The 19,530-nt window shown below is 41.7% G+C and overlaps 1 protein-coding gene and 1 long non-coding RNA gene across 4 annotated transcripts in view; both read left to right on the forward strand.

Moving 5' to 3' along the window:
• The window catches only part of GABBR2 (gamma-aminobutyric acid type B receptor subunit 2), an 868,870-nt gene that overhangs the window by 745,491 nt on the left and 103,849 nt on the right, over window positions 1–19,530 (forward strand). The window lies entirely within an intron of this gene.
• LOC122458842 lies at window positions 1,229–12,822 on the forward strand. The gene is made up of 3 exons (XR_006279122.1): window positions 1,229–2,131; window positions 5,907–5,911; window positions 12,812–12,822. It is a non-coding gene; the product is annotated as an uncharacterized LOC122458842 (long non-coding RNA).

Genomic DNA, 19,530 nt, shown 5'->3' on the forward strand with positions numbered 1-19,530 from the left:
CAAAGGGAATGGAGAGGGCACACTGAAGGGAAGGGAGGTGAGGGGCATAGGGCAGGGGAGAAAGGGGTAAAGGGGGCAGGTATGGAGTGAGGCTAAGGCAAAGAGACTGTGAGGGAGGGAGAAGGTTGGAGCAAGCAGCCAATCAGCACAGGGCTGACGAAGTACAGTCAAAACAGTAGAAAATTCTCTGCCATCATAAAATTCTCTGCCAGGTCTCTGCTTTGGCTGTTGATGCAGCATCTCCTCCAGGCGGGAGTTTCTACTTGCCGGTGTTTTTCCTTGATTCCATATGGTTGCGGGGGCGGGGAGGGGGAGAATGAGATGCCGCATGGATCCTAGTGCCACAGGAGAGGGTCTCCTCTGCATAGTTCTAGGTCTGGAGAGTTTAACAAAGGAGGGGTGGACCTTGCTAGGCCCCATCTGTGCCAATGATTCTTTTGCCAAGAAAGCCTGATCGTTCACACTGGAGTCAGTGGGAGTTTTGCTATTGACTTGAATAAAAGCAGGATCGGCTGCAAGTGAGGATGGAGAAATTTCTTCCCCTGAGTCTTCCTCAGACTCTTATCCAGTACAGAAGAGTTATTTCAGAAAGATAACTTTGTCTTCCAATGCTATCCAGGTATAAAAAGAAAAAGAGAAAATCCAGAAAGCACAATATATTGGAGGTGCTTCTTACATTCCATACCAAAGGAAGAGGGTCTTTGCTGCAGATCAATCAAGGGAACAACCTAGGCAGCCATGGGGAAAGACTGAAAGAATATTAAGGGAAATTTAACTGTTTCGACCAGCAAACAAAAACACAGCTCAATGATTTGCTAGCACTTTCATTTATTTCCAACATTGCATGTGCACAGGCACATAACACTTTTATTACAGAGAACTGCCCAGCAGCCTGTGATATATGTTTCCATTGGCAGCGAGTTGACCTCCCCTTTGGGGAGGCTGGCCCCGTGGCCCTGCCCCTTCCACAGGAGGTCCCACCTCCACGGCCAGAGTCCTGAGCCCCACATCTCCCCCGAAACTTCTCCCTCCTGTGGCTGGAGCAACCCCAACCCAGCTGCAGCCAGGGAGGACAGAGCCTTCCCTGACCTATTATATCCGCTGCCCATGCATGTTTCATTTCAATGAGGAACTGAGAGCTAAACAAACACCAGAGCACTCCTCTTCAGAATGGGAAGCGGTCATAGAGCCTTTTGTAAAGAACCACCTCAAACTGAACAGGAAATGATATATCCATGAGGCTTTCAAACTGGTTTCTAGCCTGCGTGTCTGCTCAATAGCTGGGGGTGGGGGGGGGGGAGAGTTGTTTAGATCCAGAGAAAATCCATGTAGCTCTGGTTATGCACAAGCCATTTGTTCTTAGAAAAAAGGGAATTTTACAAGTTTACAACATTCCAGTGTTGGGAGCCATCTGGTGGCCATTATGGGCCATGCTTGCTTATTTTAATGCACAAGGCTCAAAAGGCTGCTGGTTGCAGTTATTCTATGATGTATTTTTCTCGAGATCTCTATTTGCAAAGTCTTCATTATGTTCAAATTTCTCATACTTTTTATTATTTTGTGGTTTACAGAGATTTTTTCCAAAGCGTGCGGTTATATTTAATTTTTGCACACACATTAACAACCAGAAAGGAAAAGAGGCCTATAATTACAAGAATAGATGTTATATTAAGTATTACTAATCTCATTGACATATAAAACAAGAGAGTTAATCAGTTACTTTAGTGATATTGTATGTGCGATTTCAAAGAAGAGGTTCTGCAAATCTAAGCAGATAACCAGTCGTGCAGACAAACTTAGGCTTCTCTCACAATTTCTACTTCCTGCATTGTGTGAAAATATATAGGAAACATTCTCTTTTACCAGGAAGCAATGGCCAGTCTATGTTTATTATTCTCAGTTTTTCTTTACAATTTTTTAAAGCTTTCCAACTTATGAAATAAATGAATTGTGTATGACAGAGGTGAGCTTGGGAGGGTTTTTTTTTTTTTAAAGAAAAACTGTTCCATAGCTCAGCCATTTAGGATAATAATCATTCCACAGTTTAAGATTCCCCCCTCACTGTTTTATATTGCCAGGTAGTTGTCTATTTTTTCTTTTCTTTTTAAAATAAATTAGTTTGAGTGAGTGAGTGTGTGTGTGTGTGTATGTGTGTGTCTGTGTGTGTGTGTGTGTGTGTGGCCAGAAAGGACTGTTATGAGCATCTGGTCTGATCTCCTGCATAACACAATGCCAGAGAATTTCACCTAGTAATTCCTGGCCCAATAACTACTGGTTCGGCTGCAATGTATCTTTTAGAAAGACATCCAATCTTGATTTTAAAACTTCAAGTGATGTAAAAGCCACCACATCTCTTGGTCATTTTTCCCAATAACTGATTACTCTTACTGCTCAAAATTTGCAACTTACATCCAATCTGACTTCTAGTTTCACTTTCTAGCTGTTGGATCTCATTATGCTTTTTTCTTCTGGAGTGAAGAGACCTTTGTTATCAGAAATCTTATCGCAGCATAGGTATTTATAATCCATGATCTAGTAACCTCTTAACTGTCTCTTTGAAAAGCTAAATAAACCTCAAATCACTCTTATGGCCCCTTTCTGAACCATTTTAATATTTTCAAACACATCAAAAAATTGAGTTAAATTGATAAAACTTACAGTTGCAAAGTTAAAGTAGCTCAGTCTGCATGTTGGACACACATTTTATTTCAATCCTCTCCTCAGATAAACTGTTTCAGAGTAGCAGCCGTGTTAGTCTGTATTTACAAAAAAGAAAAGGAGTACTTGTGGCACCTTAGAGACTAACAAATTTATTTGAGCATAAGTTTTCGTGAGCTACAGCTCACTTCATCGGATGCATTCGGTGGAAAATACAGTGGGGAGATTTATATACACACACAGAGAACATGAAACAATGGGTTTTTATCATACACAGTGTAAGGAGAGTGATCACTATTGATGAGCTATTACCAGCAGGAAGGAGGCGGGGAAGGAGGAAAACCTTTTGTAGTGATAATCAAGGTGGGCCAGTCTCTATTCAAGCCTAAATTAATTGTATCCAGTTTGCAAATTAATTCCAATTCAGCAGTTTCTCGTTGGAGTCTGTTTTTGAAGCTTTTTTCTTGAAGGATAGCCATTCTCAGGTCTGTAATCGTGTGACCGGAGAGATTGAAGTGTTCTCCGACTGGTTTTTGAATGTTTTAATTCTTGACGTCTGATTTGTGTCCATTTATTATTTTACATAGAGACTGTCCAGTTTGACCAATGTACATGGCAGAGGGGCATTGCTGGCACATGATGGCATATATCACATTGGTAGATGCACAGGTGAACGAGCCTCTGATAGTGTGGCTGATGTGATTAGGCCCTATGATGGTGTCCTCTGAATAGATATGTGGACAGAGCTGGCAACGGGCTTTGTTGCAAGGATAGGTTCCTGGGTTAGTGGTTCTCTTGTGTGGTGTGTGGTTGCTGGTGAGTATTTGCTTCAGGTTGGGGGGCTGTCTATAAGCAAGGACTGGCCTGTCTCCCAAGATCTGTGAGAGTTATGGGTCATCCTTCAGGATAGGTTGTAGATCCTTGATGATGCGTTGGAGAGGTTTTAGTTGGGGGCTGGAGGTGATGGCTAGTGGCGTTCTGTTATTTTCTTTGTTGGGCCTGTCCTGTAATAGGTGACTTCTAGGTACTCTTCTGGCTCTGCCAATCTGTTTCTTCACTTCAGCAGGTGGGTACTGTAGTTGTAAGAATGCATGATAGACATCTTGTAGGTGTTTGTCTCTGTCTGAGGGGTTGAAGCAAATGCGGTTATATCGTAGAGCTTGGCTGTAGACAATGGATCGTGTGGTGTGATCTGGATGAAAGCTAGAGGCATGTAGGTAGGAATAGCGGTCAGTAGGTTTCCGATATAGGGTGGTGTTTATGTGACCATCACTTATTAGCACCATAGTGTCCAGAAAGTGGATCTCCTGTGTGAACTGGTCCAGGCTGAGGTTGCTGGTGGGATGGAAATTGTTGAAATCATGGTGGAATTCCTCAAGGGCTTCTTTTCCATGGGTCCAGATGATGAAGATGTCATCAATGTAGTGCAAATACAGTAGGGGCATTAGGGGACGAGAGCTGAGGAAGCGTTGTTATAAGTCAGCCCTAAAAATGTTGGCATACTGTGGGGCCATGCGGGTACCCATCGCAGTGCCGCTGATTTGAAGGTATACATTGTCCCCAAATGTGAAATAGTTATGGCTGAGGACAAAGTCACAAAGTTCAGCCACCAGGTTAGCCGTGACATTATCGGGGATACTGTTCCTGATGACTTGTAGTCCATCTTTGTGTGGAATGTTGGTATAGAGGGCTCCTACATCCATAGTGGCCAGGATGGTGTTTTTACGAAGATCATCGATGGATTGTGGTTTCCTCAGGAAGTCAGTGGTGTCGCGAAGATAGCTGGGAGTGCTGGTAGCAAAGGGCCTGAGGAGGGAGTCTACATAGCCAGACAATCCTGCTGTCAGGGTGCCAATGCCTGAGATGACGGGGCGTCCAGGATTTCCAAGTTATGGATCTTGGGTAGCAGATAGAATATCCCAGATCGGGGTTCCAGGGCTGTGTCTGTGTGGATTTGTTCTTGTGCTTTTTCAGGGAGTTCCTTGAGCAAATGCTGTAGTTTCTTTTGGTAACCGTCAGTGGGATCAGAGGGTAATGGCTTGTAGAAAGTGGTGTTGGAGAGCTGCCTAGTAGCCTCTTGTTCATATTCCAACCTATTCATGATGACGACAGCACCTCCTTTGTCAGCCTTTTTGATTATGATGTCAGAGTTGTTTCTGAGGCTGTGGATGACATTGTGTTCTGCACGGCTGAGGTTATGGGGCAAGTGATGCTGCTTTTCCACAATTTCAGCCCGTGCATGTTGGCGGAAGCACTCTATATAGAAGTCCAGTCTGTTATTTCGACCTTCAGGAGGAGTCCACCCAGAATCCTTCTTTTTGTAGATAGTTTAGTGTCCTTTTTCTTTTGTAGAGAAGCAAAGGGTGTGTTGTAGATGGCTTGTCTAGTTTTTGTAAAGTCCAGCCACGAGGAAGTTTGTGTGGAAGGTTGGTTCTTTACGAGAGTATCCAGTTTTGAGAGCTCATTCTTAATCTTTCCCAGTTTGCTGTAGAGGATATTGATCAGTTGGTTCCATAAAGTGGGGACTGCAGAAAAGTGAAATATTCCTTCAGCAGGAATACAAATATGGCACTAATTTATTTGAAGTAAACCTTCATTGCAATTTGTTGTCTTCTGTAGGAGTGTTTTGTACTTTTCAGCTGACTTAGTTGTCATGGCAGGGCTTCATTGAGTATTTTGTAAAATCAGCTACTGGCCATGAATGTACAAATATATTAGTTGATTTTACAAGCTATGCAACAACACAGATCCATCTGTCAAGAGTAGAATTCCCACTAAACTGAGATGATAAAATTAATATTCATGTGTGAGCTAGACCAGATTTGATCTGAAGTCTCCTGAAAGCAAAAACTAGGGAAGAACCTACTTTTAATCTAGCCCTAAAATCCCTTCTGTTAATTCATATACTCTGAAGGTCTGTGACTCCCATTTCAATTGACCTGTCATCATTTCAATACACAGAAGTCATAGATGATTCAACAAAAGGCAGTTTTGTTTGGAGTAATGTTTCATGGTCTTGTAGCGAGGGTATATGTGTACTAGAGACAAATAAAGGGATATTACAATCCAGTGCAATATGTACTGCACATACTGCCACTGAAAAATATTTTGAAAATTACAGTTTTACACTGAAACATTCAGCATTGATCTGAGGAGGGCCTAGAGATTAGAAATTGTATTGGAACAGTGAGGATTAGGTTTAATACTCTAAAATGAGATTTGGGAGTTCTCCAAAAATCTTACCCTAGGAGAGGTTTGCTGTATTGGAAAAGTTAGGCAATCGATCCCAGATATACAGGTTAACACAGAAGGAGGATGCTTGTTTCCTTTCTGTGGAATGCACATGGGAGGGACTAAACTAATTAGTCATGGGATTTTGCTCTGGGAAGCACTGAAAGCCAGTCCTGGAAAGCTCTGAGTATTAGCAGAGAAGTTCTGGGCTGAGAAGCTGTGAGGACTTTCAACGTTATATCATGTATATATACTGAAATAAATTATCTCTGCTTGTACCATTTTCTTTAAAATCCCTGTTTTTACTCTTGCTAAGCCTGTTTAAGGTTCATATCATGTTTCTGGAAGATTCTCTTATTCCTTGTTTGGATATTAAAATTTTATTTATGTTTTAAGCTCCAAGTTGAGCAAAAATTATTAGAGGAGCTCAGAATGAAAATCTTCAGGGAAAAAAACAAAACAAAACAAACAAACAAACAAAAACAGTCTGATCATTCCTCAGCTGCCATAGAAGTTCAGTATGCAGCCTGGAAAGGTGAAATCCAGCCACCCAGAAATGCAGTGAATATTACAGAAGGCTGGAGTAGCAATGAGAGCACCTCAGTTGTTTGGGGTGCTGGACCCCTTGTATCCAACTACATGTACATACAACTACATAGCCACTTCTCTGCCCCATCTATATCACTGTCTTCTACAAAGACCTATGCAAAGGCTCCAGTGTAAAGCCATTGCACTGCTCTCTCCTACCCCCATGCAGCCCTAATGAGATTTGTTTCAAACTGATGTTTATTTATTTTGCATTCTTTACTTACAGGAAGTTAGGAGGAGGGATGTTTCTCCAATAATTTACACAGTACTAATGACAAGGAAAGACTGGCAGTTAAACTTGCAACTGCTTCTTTTTCTTCTTCCTTTTTGTATCCCCTTAAATTCTATCTACACAGCTGTCATCCTAAACTCTTTTTAAAACAGAAGGATGAAATGGAGATTTGCTGTGGCCACCACTTACATGCTCTAATCACTGGGTTAAATGCTACAAGAGAGACCCTCTCTTTCCTTTTGGAAGCAGCCTTTTCTGATTTGATGAGAAATTCCAAACATTTTAAATCCAAACCAAATATTTTCATTTTTTTTTAATTTTTGGTTTGCTCACTGAACCAAAAAATCAATTATTCCTCTGGCTCTAATCATTGTATTTAAAGTACAGCTCATCTGTAATTTACCTCTGAATGAGAAGACAAAATCTGAATGTATACTTTTCCTGTATTCTTTTATGCCTCATGGTTACACTAATTTCAACAGATGACTTGATAAAGTCTTTATTTTTCTATTTTTGGAGCCAAATTCAGTACTGTAAGTGAGTTCAATCTCTGCTTATACCAAGGTTGAATTTGGTCTTTTGTTTCCTATTTCATTAATTTAACAGCTATGGTTCAACCAAAGAGTACAATCAAATTGAAATAGAACACTGGCGTGCGCTGTTTTTGCCAAGATTTATGTCCTCTTCAGGCATCATTTTGTTAAGTGCAGTCTAAAAGTACATGAACCTTTTAAGTCTTTCTTTAATTCTTTCAAAAATATGGGGGACATTCACAAAAATGTGAGTCATGACATCTAGTGGTCAAAAAGGAATAAAAAATATCTTGGATACTGTAAGTGCTTGGTTTCTTCTAGGCATTTTAAGGAGCAGGGAAAATAAATTGCACCAGATAAACACAAAAATGACAGCATGAACCAATCAAATTTGTTACACAAACTTTTGTTATGCTTATGTTATCCCAGAAGCATAACAAAAATATGCCTGTATTTCACCTTTTCCTGACATAGCTGTATACATATTTTTTAAATTGGCAAAATATTTCTTTCCCAAGAAGGAGAAAAGCAGATCACAGCAAAGTATGAACTTATACCCATTTTGAATAATTGATTATGTTGAAGTTTAAAACATGAATAAAGATCATATGTATTTCTGAGATACAATTTTTTTCTGATAGCGTCACTTGAAACAGATCACAGTACATTGCAAGTAAATAAGAATACTGGTCAAATGATCCTGGGAAGATTTATGTTTCTGTTTTGTCAGTATGGTTTTACTGTAGCTTGCAGATCAGAAAATGATAACTTCATACTGCTGTGAATTCAAAATAAATTGTAAATTTTCAACGTGGAATCAGTGGCATTGGAACAAATTTTAGAGTGGGGGTGCTGAAAGCTGTAGAACAAAACTGTAAACCCGTATATGATGGAAACCACTTCCAGCCAGGGGGTGCTGTCGTACCCCCAGCACTCCTAGTTCCACATGCCTGCATGAACTTAGTGTGTCAGTGAAGTGCCCCAAAGATCTGTATGAAGACCATTGTTGTTTAATATATTTATTAATTGTTCATATCTCCTTTCAGATAATCTGATAGCAAAATTTGCTGACAAACTTATTTAGGTTAGTTAAGGCTAAAGTTAGTTAAACTTATTTAGGTTAGTTCCTCCTTAGTGTGAGAAACATCAAAGAGACTTAATAAAGATAAGCATTGGAAAACACAATGCAACAGTCTGACTTTGAAACAGTAATTTTAAATACTCATACACAGTAATGGCTTCTGAATTTACTGTAACCACTCAGGAAAAAGCCTTGATGTTATTTTGGCCAGTTCAGTCAAAATATCTGCTCAATTTGCAGCAGCTTTCAAAAATGTGTTAGACTCTATTTAGAAAGACACAGAAAATAATACTGGCAATTTTACAATGCTGTTATAAACATCATTTTTATGTCCCCGCCTGAATACTATGTACAGTTTTGGAAACCCTGTTTCAGCAAGCATAGGCAAGAAATCAAAAAGATCCCAAGAAGGGCAACAAAAATTATGAGACATAGAAAGTCTTCAATTTAGTTTAGAGAAGAGACAAGAGTAGACATAGAAGAGGTATATAAAACAATTAATGGCACAGTAAAGGTGAGTGACATGATGTGTATTTACCCTTTCTCATATAAGGCACAGTAAAAACAACAGTGATATAGAATAGAAATAATGCAAAAAAAATAAGTGTATACAAATAATAGGAATTAATCATGCTTCAGAGAACAACCCAGCTACGAACTGCTTGGGGTAGGAAGAAATTTCCTTCATACATGTTATAATCAATTAAAGGGATTTTCGACATTCCTTTGAACGTGAAACATATTAGTCACTTTTGGAAACAGGATACTGGACTAGATGGACTGCTGGGCTGATCCAGGATGACAATTCTTTGATTGTTATGATGCTACAGCTACACAAAACAAACAAAGAGGTGACTTTTTCAAACAGATTTCCACCTTCCTGTTTCTGCAAGCTGAGCAATATTTCAAAACTGAAGCAGCATTCAAAAAGGCTAGAGTATTTCTGCAATGTCCTATTTAAAGTCCACTTAAATCAAAGGAGATACATTTCACTGGCTATCATACAAATGGCTCTACATGTAAATGAGGAACTGCTGCTTCCAAAGCAAAAGTCAAGGTGGCTTGCATATTGTTGCTGCACCTCTACTATGCAATTCTTGTTCTTTCTTTAAAGAAATACTTAATAAATTAAGAAGAGAAGTGCCAAGTTCAGTTTCCACTGCTCTGGTCTCAGGACATATTGGGTAAACAGTTGCCAATTGTACTATGAATAAGAGGTTAGTGGGTCCAATATATGTGTTCAAGGTTCATATGGAGCCTTGTGTTCATTATTATAAAACATAATCAGAGGTATTGTTCATTGGGGTAGTGAAGAGAAAGGATGGTCTTGTAGTTAAGGCACTGGAAAAGGACTCAAGAAATCTGAGTTTAATTCCACACTCTACCACAGACTTCCTGTGTAACCTTGGACAATTGCTTAATCTCTCTGTTTCTAAATTCCCTTGTTTCAAAGTGGGAATGATAATTTCTTACATCACAGATGCATTTTGATGTGATCAGATACTATGACTGGGCGGAGAGGCTATTTCAGTAACTAGATAAAAATATTCATTTTTATAAAGAAACATTTTTAAAATACCATTTCTTTACTTTCCAAGAGGATTAAAGAAGAAAATACTGTAAAATTGTTTCCCTTACATTGTACCAAGGAAGATTAACAACAAAATGTCTTCATATTAATTTTTGGCATCCTTATAAAATTCTTATTTAAAAAACATTTCGCAAGGGGCTTCCCTTCCTTCCCCTCCCACAGATTGGGAATGAAGCAATGACATACATAATTGAGCAGTTTCATATTCTGCCATATGTAGCCTACTTCTAATCAACAGTGTTGCCCATGTATGAGGCAGATTAGAATATTAAGTATTTAAAGTCAAGATTAGTTATAGAAGCTTTCTTCATCTTGTGGGAACACATTAAAGGCACTGGCCGTTGATTGAACAAAAGGGTTCAAAAGCTACAATATAGAGTACATTTGCATAGGTATATTCTTTTCCTTAAATTATCACATCATTCAAACAAGTGGCTTTTGTATGAATATAGCATTTCAGGTGCATTGGAGCCATACTAAAATCATTCCTGTTTAGGAAGCATGATTTGTTCACTAGACAAAAACAAGTCCTGGAGTTTTATTATATTAATATATTTTATTATATTAATAGTTTTATTAAACTATTTGAAGATGCACCCTATGATTGTATTTCAAAGCGATGATGACCATAGTGCATTTTTATTATTTTGTTGGTCACTGGAGACATACTGTGGCACATGAGAGATTTAATTTTATGTCTACTTTCTCTCTTACACACTTTGAGCTAGTTGTGTTCTGCTGTAAGATCATTTTAGTTCCCTAAAGCAAGCAAAACAGCTGGCAAGACAGATGTGCCACACACATAATAAAATGCCAGAACAAAATTAGAAGAGGATTAGAGACACTTACTAGCCAGTGATTATTGGTATTACAGAACACTAAATCAAAATTTCCCTCCTTCCTTCCTGATGCCCACTTCCCAACCCCAGCCAATCAACCTACTTCCTTTCTCCTTTCCCTACAACTATTCCAGAATACTAAGGGACAAATTTTCTGTTATTCATGAGAGCAAGGAGCTCACCTTTGCATTTTTGGGTTGTCCAGCAAACACCCCCTCTCAAAACATAATTGACATCTATCCTCCATTATACAGGATCAGCCTTTGGGTTTTGTAGGTGGTCAATGAGATAATAATTTGAGGCAATCCCAAATTAACTGACTATTTTAATATAAAAATGGTGCTAAGGACTCAGAGGAGTCATTTCCAGCTTCCCACTGATTTTCCAGCCCATTAAACTAGTTTACACCTGTGTAATATAAAACTGAAGTAACATTATAAAGAATTAGAGCCTTAGTATATCTGTAATGCCCTTATCTTCCTTAATTGTTGTTATTATTTATATTACTGTAGCACCTAGAAGTCCCAGTCTCATGGACCAGGATCCCATTGTGCTTAGCTCAGTACAAACACAGAACGAAAAAGATGCTCCTTGCCCAATGTAATGATTTTCTTCACTCTTTTATGTCCTGGGGACACACTGGTTCTCTCATAAGCTGCTTATATCTGATATATGTAAAGAATTGTTTGCTTTTTTTTTTTATAACTAGTAGATCTTCACCTCTAACATTTTATATTTTATCTGCTATAATTTGTGCTCCCTTTTTCTTGGCTTTACTTGGGGTGGATTTCTATCTTTCTGAAGGATCTCTCAAAGGGTTATTCAAACCCACCAGTCTTGCCTTCCAGCCATACTGGTTTTTTTCTTGCCTTCTTGCTTCTGTATTGTGTAGGGATAAGCATGCCATCTTTGACTCCGTTATAGCTGTTTAAATAGTCTCAGTGATATGGATAAGGATTTTAATTTCTTCCATTTTGATTTTGGTCATTTTGACTAGCTTTTTCATGTATTATATTTTTAATTGCTTAAGTTTTGTATCACATTTCTTGGTTCTGTCAGGTTCCCTTCTCTCTGGATATCATTCTTAATTATTTTTCAGTCTCTATTGCTTTATGGATCAACTATAGTTACTTCTTGAACCAACTCCTGTGTGTTACTTTAGGACTAAGTTCTGGTTTACATGCTGATCTACAGCTACAGGCATCTCATTTTGATTTTCCACTTTTCATGCTTAAAGAATACTGATTTAACTAGTCCCACATAGTACTGAAATGTTACCTTGTCTAGAGCAAGTCTCAACATGTCCAGGTCATCATTGTTGGTTCTCAGAATGTCTCATTCTTGTTATGTGTTCTGAGCCACCTGACAATTCTCTTCTCAGCTCAACCACTGTGCTGAGTGCTGATTTTGGAGGATTGTTATGGGCAGCACTATTGTTCAGATCCACAAAAGCGCTTAGGTAACTAACTCCAGATATAGGTGTCTAAATCCCAAATTTAGATTCCACTGCAATGCACAAAACTCCCATTTCGCTACCATCTCATTCTATAGGCACCTAAACTCACTTAGCTCCTAAATTTTTGAAGTAAAAGTTTCCCAGATGCCTAAAGTTCTGCCTCTGGGCATGCCTGCTCCTGCCTTACTCTAGACACCTGAACATCTAAGCCCCAGAGTGATCCACAACCCAGGAAAGAGAGGCCTTCCTATGCTTTTCTTGCCTGCAGCACCCAATCCAGTAGGTATGCTCAAAGGCCGGGCTGCCTATTGGACAGGTCCCATTCAAAATCTGGCCAGAGGAGGAGTGATGGTGGTACTGCAGCCCACCTTATAACTTTTAGCCCAGTGGTGAGAGCACTCATCTGCAATGTGGTAGATCTCAGTTCAGTTCCCCCGCATTCTACCTGCAGGGCAGAAAGGATTTGAAGGGGGGTCTCCCACCTCTCAGGAGAGTGCTCTAACCACTGGGCTATGGGTTATTCTGTTGTGGGGCTCCCTCCATCTCTCCTGTTGAAGCTGTTCCACTTTCATTATTTAATCCAAAGAGTCACTGGGCCAAAGAGAGAGAGAGAATGATTCTGTAGCCTGGTGGCTAGAGCACCAACCTCAGAGTGGGCTACTCAGGGTCCAGTCCTCTGCTCCCATCACTTTTTCATTATTTATCCACAGTGGAACAGATTTAACAGGGGGGACTGAAGAAGCTCTGCATCAGACTGTCCCATAGCTCAGGGGTTATAGTACTCTCAGAAGAGGTGGGAAGATGTCTTTTCAAATCCTTCCCTCCCCAAGTAGATGAAGGAATTAAACCTGGATCTCCTATATCCCAGGTGAGTGCTTTAATCACTGGGCTATTTTGTGTAGAGTGAGGCAACTCATTCTCACAAGAAATAATTTAGGCTCCTCAGCCACCTGACTCGAGGAGAGGGCTTCCCAAGTGAGGGTCACAAGCAGAAATAGGCTCCTCTCTGCGCTCCAGACGTAGGCACCTATCTCCATGAGAGGGGAGGGGTTTAGCACACAGCCCTCTGGTCATCAGCTGCCATTGGCCAGCATAGGTGCTGTCTTTTGTGGATCTCCTCCCATGAATAGAGAGCCTATGCACTTAACTTAGGCTTTGTAGATCTCAGTGTTTGTTCATGTGATTTTCTAAGCACCTAAAAGTTAAGCTTGTAGTGCTCGGTGTCACAATACCCAAATCCTTTTTGGATCCAGCCCTCTGTGTCTACAAGTGTCAGGATGACAACTGGCAGGGCAGGTACCAGGTAGGGAATGACAGAGCAGGAGACAATTCTGGAGAAAGAGACTTGTCTTATTATCTAAGAAGTGCTGGGAACTCATGTCTTGGGAAGAGAGGTGTCGATAGTGGGAAGGGGATAGGAGTGTTTCTTGAGAAAAAACAGGTGAGATGAGATAGTGATAGAAAGTGTGTTCACTGTAAATACATTCATCATTGTTTTCTAAACGTTACAGTCAGGGATTGCAGGTCTCAAACCCCTGTCTCCAAGGAGCCAGTAAATTCTGACTCGTCAACCAGTGACTTACTAACAGTTGCCAGAACTAGAAGCTCAACTATGACAGAGGACTCCAGTCCTCGGTTCTATTTGGCAGAACTCTGGGGGTCTCAATTGGTTCCCTGCTTCTATTTAAACCAAGCAGAGGAAGTTGTCTATGCAAGTGGGTTTCTCCTGCTTAAGACTGCTTCCCTGGTGCTACCTGCTCCTACTGCCTGATTTTCTGGCAACCTGATGGGCCTGCCTGCCCCCTGACACCTGACTCTAGTTTTGCCTTCTGGCATACCTCAGACTCTGAACTCCTGGTAACTGACCCAGCCTGGTTCTTGACTCCTCCTCTGATGACTAGATCAGACCGCCCATGCCATGTCCCAGACATGATAGTTTGCATGGGCTACCAAACCCTGCAGGCCCAGGTCATGCAGTTGACCTTGGAGAACCAGCTATTGCAGAACCAAGTCAGGCAATTGCATGCAGAAAATAGCACACTCCAAATAGGGCTCACAGAACCATGTTCCCCAACACATCTGCCAGAATGGTTTAATAGTAGTCACCAGTGATTCCAGGGTTTCATAAACCAGTACCACCTGCTTTTCACAATCCATGCACAGTCCTACACTACTGATGGTGCAAAGGTGAGCCTAGTTATCAACCTGCTGTCAGGGGAAGCATTCCTTCTTGGAATGTGACAGCCTGGTACTGACAAACTGGGAGGTTTTCCTCCAAGCTGGATCAGTGCTATTTGATGCTTGAATGGTGAAGGTTGCCCTAAGAAAGCTCTGAGAGGTGCAGAGCACTGTAGCCTCCTATACCATGCAATTCCACCACCTCAAGGCCAGGACAGGTTGGAACAAGGTATGAACTGTATTAGTTCCAGTGGGCCTGAGAGAAGAAATTAAAGATGAGTTCACATGGGTAGAGACACCCATGAGTCTGGATGCCCCCATAGATCTTACCTTCAATATAGATAATTGGTTACGGGAACGAAGGGAGGAAAAAAGAAGGGTCTTGCATCTCTCCTATCCATGTACATAACTCTTCATTACTGCTTCCCACTGAGCTGTCAACAGGAGCTGTTGATAGCTTGCCACTGTAGAAAAGGAATGCTGCTGCCAGCACCATCTCTGCTTCTACTGTGATGAATCAGGTCATTCCATTTCTGTCTGTCCTGTATGAACTCAAAAAAAAATCAGGGAAAAGAGATCCCTTATGCCTTGGTCTTAACTGAAACACACTCTGGACTCTGCCCAAGGGCTCCCCATTTGCAGGTGCTGGTCCAGTTGCACATACTTGGGAAGCTCCTGTGAACTCCCATCCTACTGGCTCTCATTGACTCAGTGCAGCTGACTGCTTCATAAAGGCAGCAGCAGTCCAGATCCTGCAGACTCCCTGGCAATGCAAAGCCACTCTCAACCTTATAGATGGTTCCCCTTTGTCTTCTGGTCCAGTAACAGGAAACAACTCCCTTGGAGGCTGTGATTCAGGGTAATCAAGATACGTTACAAATTGGTGTGATCCATTCTCCACACTTCCTCCTGATCCTCGGGATCTCCTTACTGAGCCTCCATAATCCACTTGTTTGGTGGCAATTATAGGAAGTCTATTTTCCATTGCAGTTTTGTTGCCAGCACTGCTTGGGACTGGTGGATCCTGTCCCAATGTCTAGAGGCTCAGGTTGGGGTGGCTATCCAGGCAGAACCTTCTGTTGAAGCTACATTGGAACTCCTCTTACAATAGCAAGACTACACCAATATTTTTGAAAAGAGGAATCATGCTTTCATGCTGGGACTGTGACTGCCCAATGGAGCTGCAGCCAGGAATAAAAATACCATTAGGATGAATTTATGCCATGTCAGAACCTGATCTGACAGCACTCCAAGCATACCCCCTGTAAAACCTGGCCCAAGAGTAGTTGGCAGTTTTGTTGGCTGGTGCACTTGTTTTCATCAAGAAGAAAGATGGCAGTCTCTGACTGTGTCGACTATGCATTAAGTCAGATAACTTTCAGGAATTGTTACCTATTACCCCTGTTTCCTGAGTTGCTGGATCGTTTAGGGGCTGTCCATATATTCACTAAGTTGGACCTCTGGAGGTGTACAACCTTGTACGAATCAGGGGAGGGAATGAGTGTAGGACCACTTTCTGAACCCAATATAGCCACTATGAATATCTTGCAATGCCCTTCAGGCTGACCAAAGTCCTGGCTATCTTTCCACATTTTATAAATAATGTATTCCAAGACATATTGAACCAGAACTTAGTAGTTTACCTTGATGACATATTGGTCTTCTCTGAGTACCCTGAACAAAATACCACTTGTGTCTGAAGTCTTGGAATGCTTATGGCAGCATGGCCTTTACATCAAGGTCAAGAAGTGTGCTTTCAATCAGGCCTCCACAGAGTTCTTGGGCTTCATCTTAGCCCTAGAAGAGCTCCAGATGGAGCCATGCATGGTCCAAGCCATTCAAGACTGGCTGATTCCCCTCATGGTACATGATCGTCAAAGCTTCCTGGAGTTCACTGATTTTTATCATCAATTCATCCCAAATTTTTCAAAAACAAATCGAGCCCCTCACCGCTTGCCTCTGGAAGATTGCCCAATTCCATTGGTCTCCCAAGTCCAGCATGCATTCAATCTGCTGAAACTTGCCTTCACTACTGCACTCTTATTGACTCATCCAGATGTCATGCAAGCCTTCTTTATAGAAGCTGACAGTTCCAGTGATCATGGCTGTCCTCTCTCAATGACTTGGTCCTGAGAAAGTATTACACCAGTTTGTTTACTACTTAAGGAAGCTCTGGAGACCTACACTCTGAAATACTGGATAAGGACCCCGTGACGATAAAAACGGCCTTTGTAGAATGGCAGCACTACCTGGAAGGAGCTCGCCACCTAATTCAGATCTTCACTGATCATAAAAGTCTGGAGTACCTACTGTGACAGTCTGTACCATTATGTTTACCCCTTATACAGGACTATGATAAATTTTGTACAAAGTATGCTTTGTGAGGCATCATTAGAAAACTCATAATTTGCTAAACATTATTGTTCTGGTAAAATATATATGGCAACATTGTATGTAATGTTATAAGATTCTATTTTATGATATTAGTAAGACATGTTCTAAGCCTGGAGAGCAGTCAGAACCAGTTCCAGAGAGACAAGAGGCTAGCCAATGCCTCAGCCAGGTATCAACAAAATTAAATGGACCATCAACTGGTTTAGTAGCCATTCTTTGTCAGGAAAGAAGATGTGGGTGAAAAAAAATCTACATCTTGACAAAGAAACAGCTTGGGGTTCTCATCCACACAGACTTTCTGCCTCCTGAACCTCAGCTAGAGATGATTCTTGAAGAAGAGAAGGAACTATAAGGGAGAGTAGACACCCCAAAGTATTTCTCCCTGTCTCCCTATCCATGGCATTGACAACACTTGAAGAACAAAGGAACTGTGGGAGGGTTCCTGACTGAAAGAAATTCAGCCAGGAACTGCTGAAACATGTGGTAAGAGAGACATTCCTTTGAATTCACTTAGCTTGTTAAGTTAGGCATTCGTTGTAGTTTACTTTTATTTACTTGTAGTCACTTAAAATCTATCTTTTGTAACTAATAAATTTGTTTTTTTAATCTGATCTAGTGTGCTTGATTTGAAGCGTTTGAGAAACTTTATTTGAGATAACAGGATTTGTGTATGTCATTTTCTACTAATAAAATTGTGGACTTTATATACCTTCTTCTGTCCAGGAGAGAGTTGGGCAGTACAAGAAGTACATTTCTGGCAAAAGTCTGGGACTGAGATTTTGCTGGTGTTGCTCTGCAGTGCCTGGCTGCAGCATTCATATATCATAACTGGCAGTAACTTTCATGCTGGACGTTAGGTGCGAGCAAAAGAGGAGTGCATGAGCAGCAGATATAATAGGCCAAGGGAGGCTCAGCCTCCCCTGGTGCTGGCACTGCTGCTGAACCAGTGGTTGCAGAGTTTGCAGAGGAAGTTTTTTGCTTTATTATGCCCCATGCAGGTTCTGGGGTGGCTGAGGAGGTGGGATGTGCTATCCAGCTTTCCAGGTTCATCAGTAATCTCCCTGGACTCCAGAGAGATTAGTGATTAACCCAGGAAGCTGAGGAGCAAATATCACCTCCTCAGCCACCCTGGAACCTGCATGGGGCATATCAAAAGCATCTTCCAGACAAGAGTGAGACTCTTTCCCTTGAGGTGGCTTGGAATCTGCGGCTGGCCCAGAGCTCCTCCGGGCAGGTGCAGAGGGAGGCTCTGGCTGGCTTGAGGCTCCTCCAGCCGAGGAGGGGCCGCTCTGGCCAGACTGGGGCTCCTCTGGCCAAGGGAGGGTACTCAGGGGTCCTCTGGGTGGAGGAGGTCTCTGGGCTCAGGTCATCGGGGGTGGGTGCAGGCAGAAGGGGTGGAGCTGGGGACTAGCCTCCCCAAAGCGGGGTTCCACCTGCTGCCCATGGAGGAGTGGTTGCTCTCACAGCTAAGCAGTTGTAAAAGGCACCCCAAGTTGGAGAACTGAGATGACAACTGTTAATCAGTCCAGATTATATCCTGGGTAATGTGTCATATACATAAGGTGAAAGCATTAGACCAATGGCAGTTTTGGTGGACCCTATTTTTCTCATAATTTGATTCTGTCCCCACATATCATTCTGAAACCAAAAACAGCAAGACTGACATCGTGTCCTGTAGATACAGTACCAACCCACGAGCCTCAGCCAGGAACCAACCTCATTTTCAAATCCCGAAACTTTCTCATCAGAGATATTCACCAGGATGTACTCATAGATACACTCTGCCTTTAACTCTGCCTCATGAATTCCACCAGATGAACAAGCCATCATCAACAAGCAACTGCAAGGCTCCTGGGAAGGGATTACTTACATAAGGGACCAATGCCTGTGTTCCCCCAGGATCCACAAGAATGGTACTCCTGCAACTATGCCACAACTTTCCCCTAGGATGACACTTGGAGCACTTTAAGTCCCAACAATTAATTTCCCACTCTTTTTGGTGGCCCCAGATGCATCTCACAGTAGTAATTTGTTGCTTTCTATGATGTCTGTACTCACACCAAGACACCATGCCATAAGTCCTACTGTCTCCTCCAACCCTCATCTCAACCATGGGTGACTATTGACAGAATTTTTTATAGAATTACAGGAGTCCACCAAATCTACAAGAGTTTTGACAGCAGTGGATCACTTTACCAAAATGGTCCACTAAATTCCCTGCACAGGCCTCCCCTCAGCTGAAGAGACAGCCCAGCTATGGATTAGCCATGTAGCCTACCTCCATGGCCCTCTGGAGCACATCACCTCCAGTCAAGAGTCTGAGTCCTCAGCCTGGTTCTGGAACAAGGCCCTGTGCTTGCTTGCGGTCCCACATGTCTTTCCTCCATTTAGCATCCCAAGCCCAATGGCCAAATAGAAAGTGCTAACCAAATCCTCGAGCAGTATCTGTGACGTTACATCAAACATCACTAGGGTGATTGGTCCTCACTTCTCCCTTAATGCAGTGTATTCGTACAACAATGCAGCCCATGCGTCTACGGGTCAAAGCCCCTCTTTTACCTACTATGGGCATCACTCTGATTCCACCTGCAATTACCTGCATCCTTTCCCAAAATGGCTGCTTCAGACCTAGTGCAGCATATTTATCAGACCCAGGAAGAAGTGAGGGGACACCTGGAAAAAGCCAGAGCAGACTATAAATGAATATGAACCAGAAAGGCCCCAACTACTCAGTGGGACAAAAGATATG

The sequence above is a fragment of the Dermochelys coriacea genome, chromosome 2, assembly GCF_009764565.3.
Source record: "Dermochelys coriacea isolate rDerCor1 chromosome 2, rDerCor1.pri.v4, whole genome shotgun sequence".
In the NCBI taxonomy this organism is placed as follows: domain Eukaryota; kingdom Metazoa; phylum Chordata; order Testudines; family Dermochelyidae; genus Dermochelys; species Dermochelys coriacea.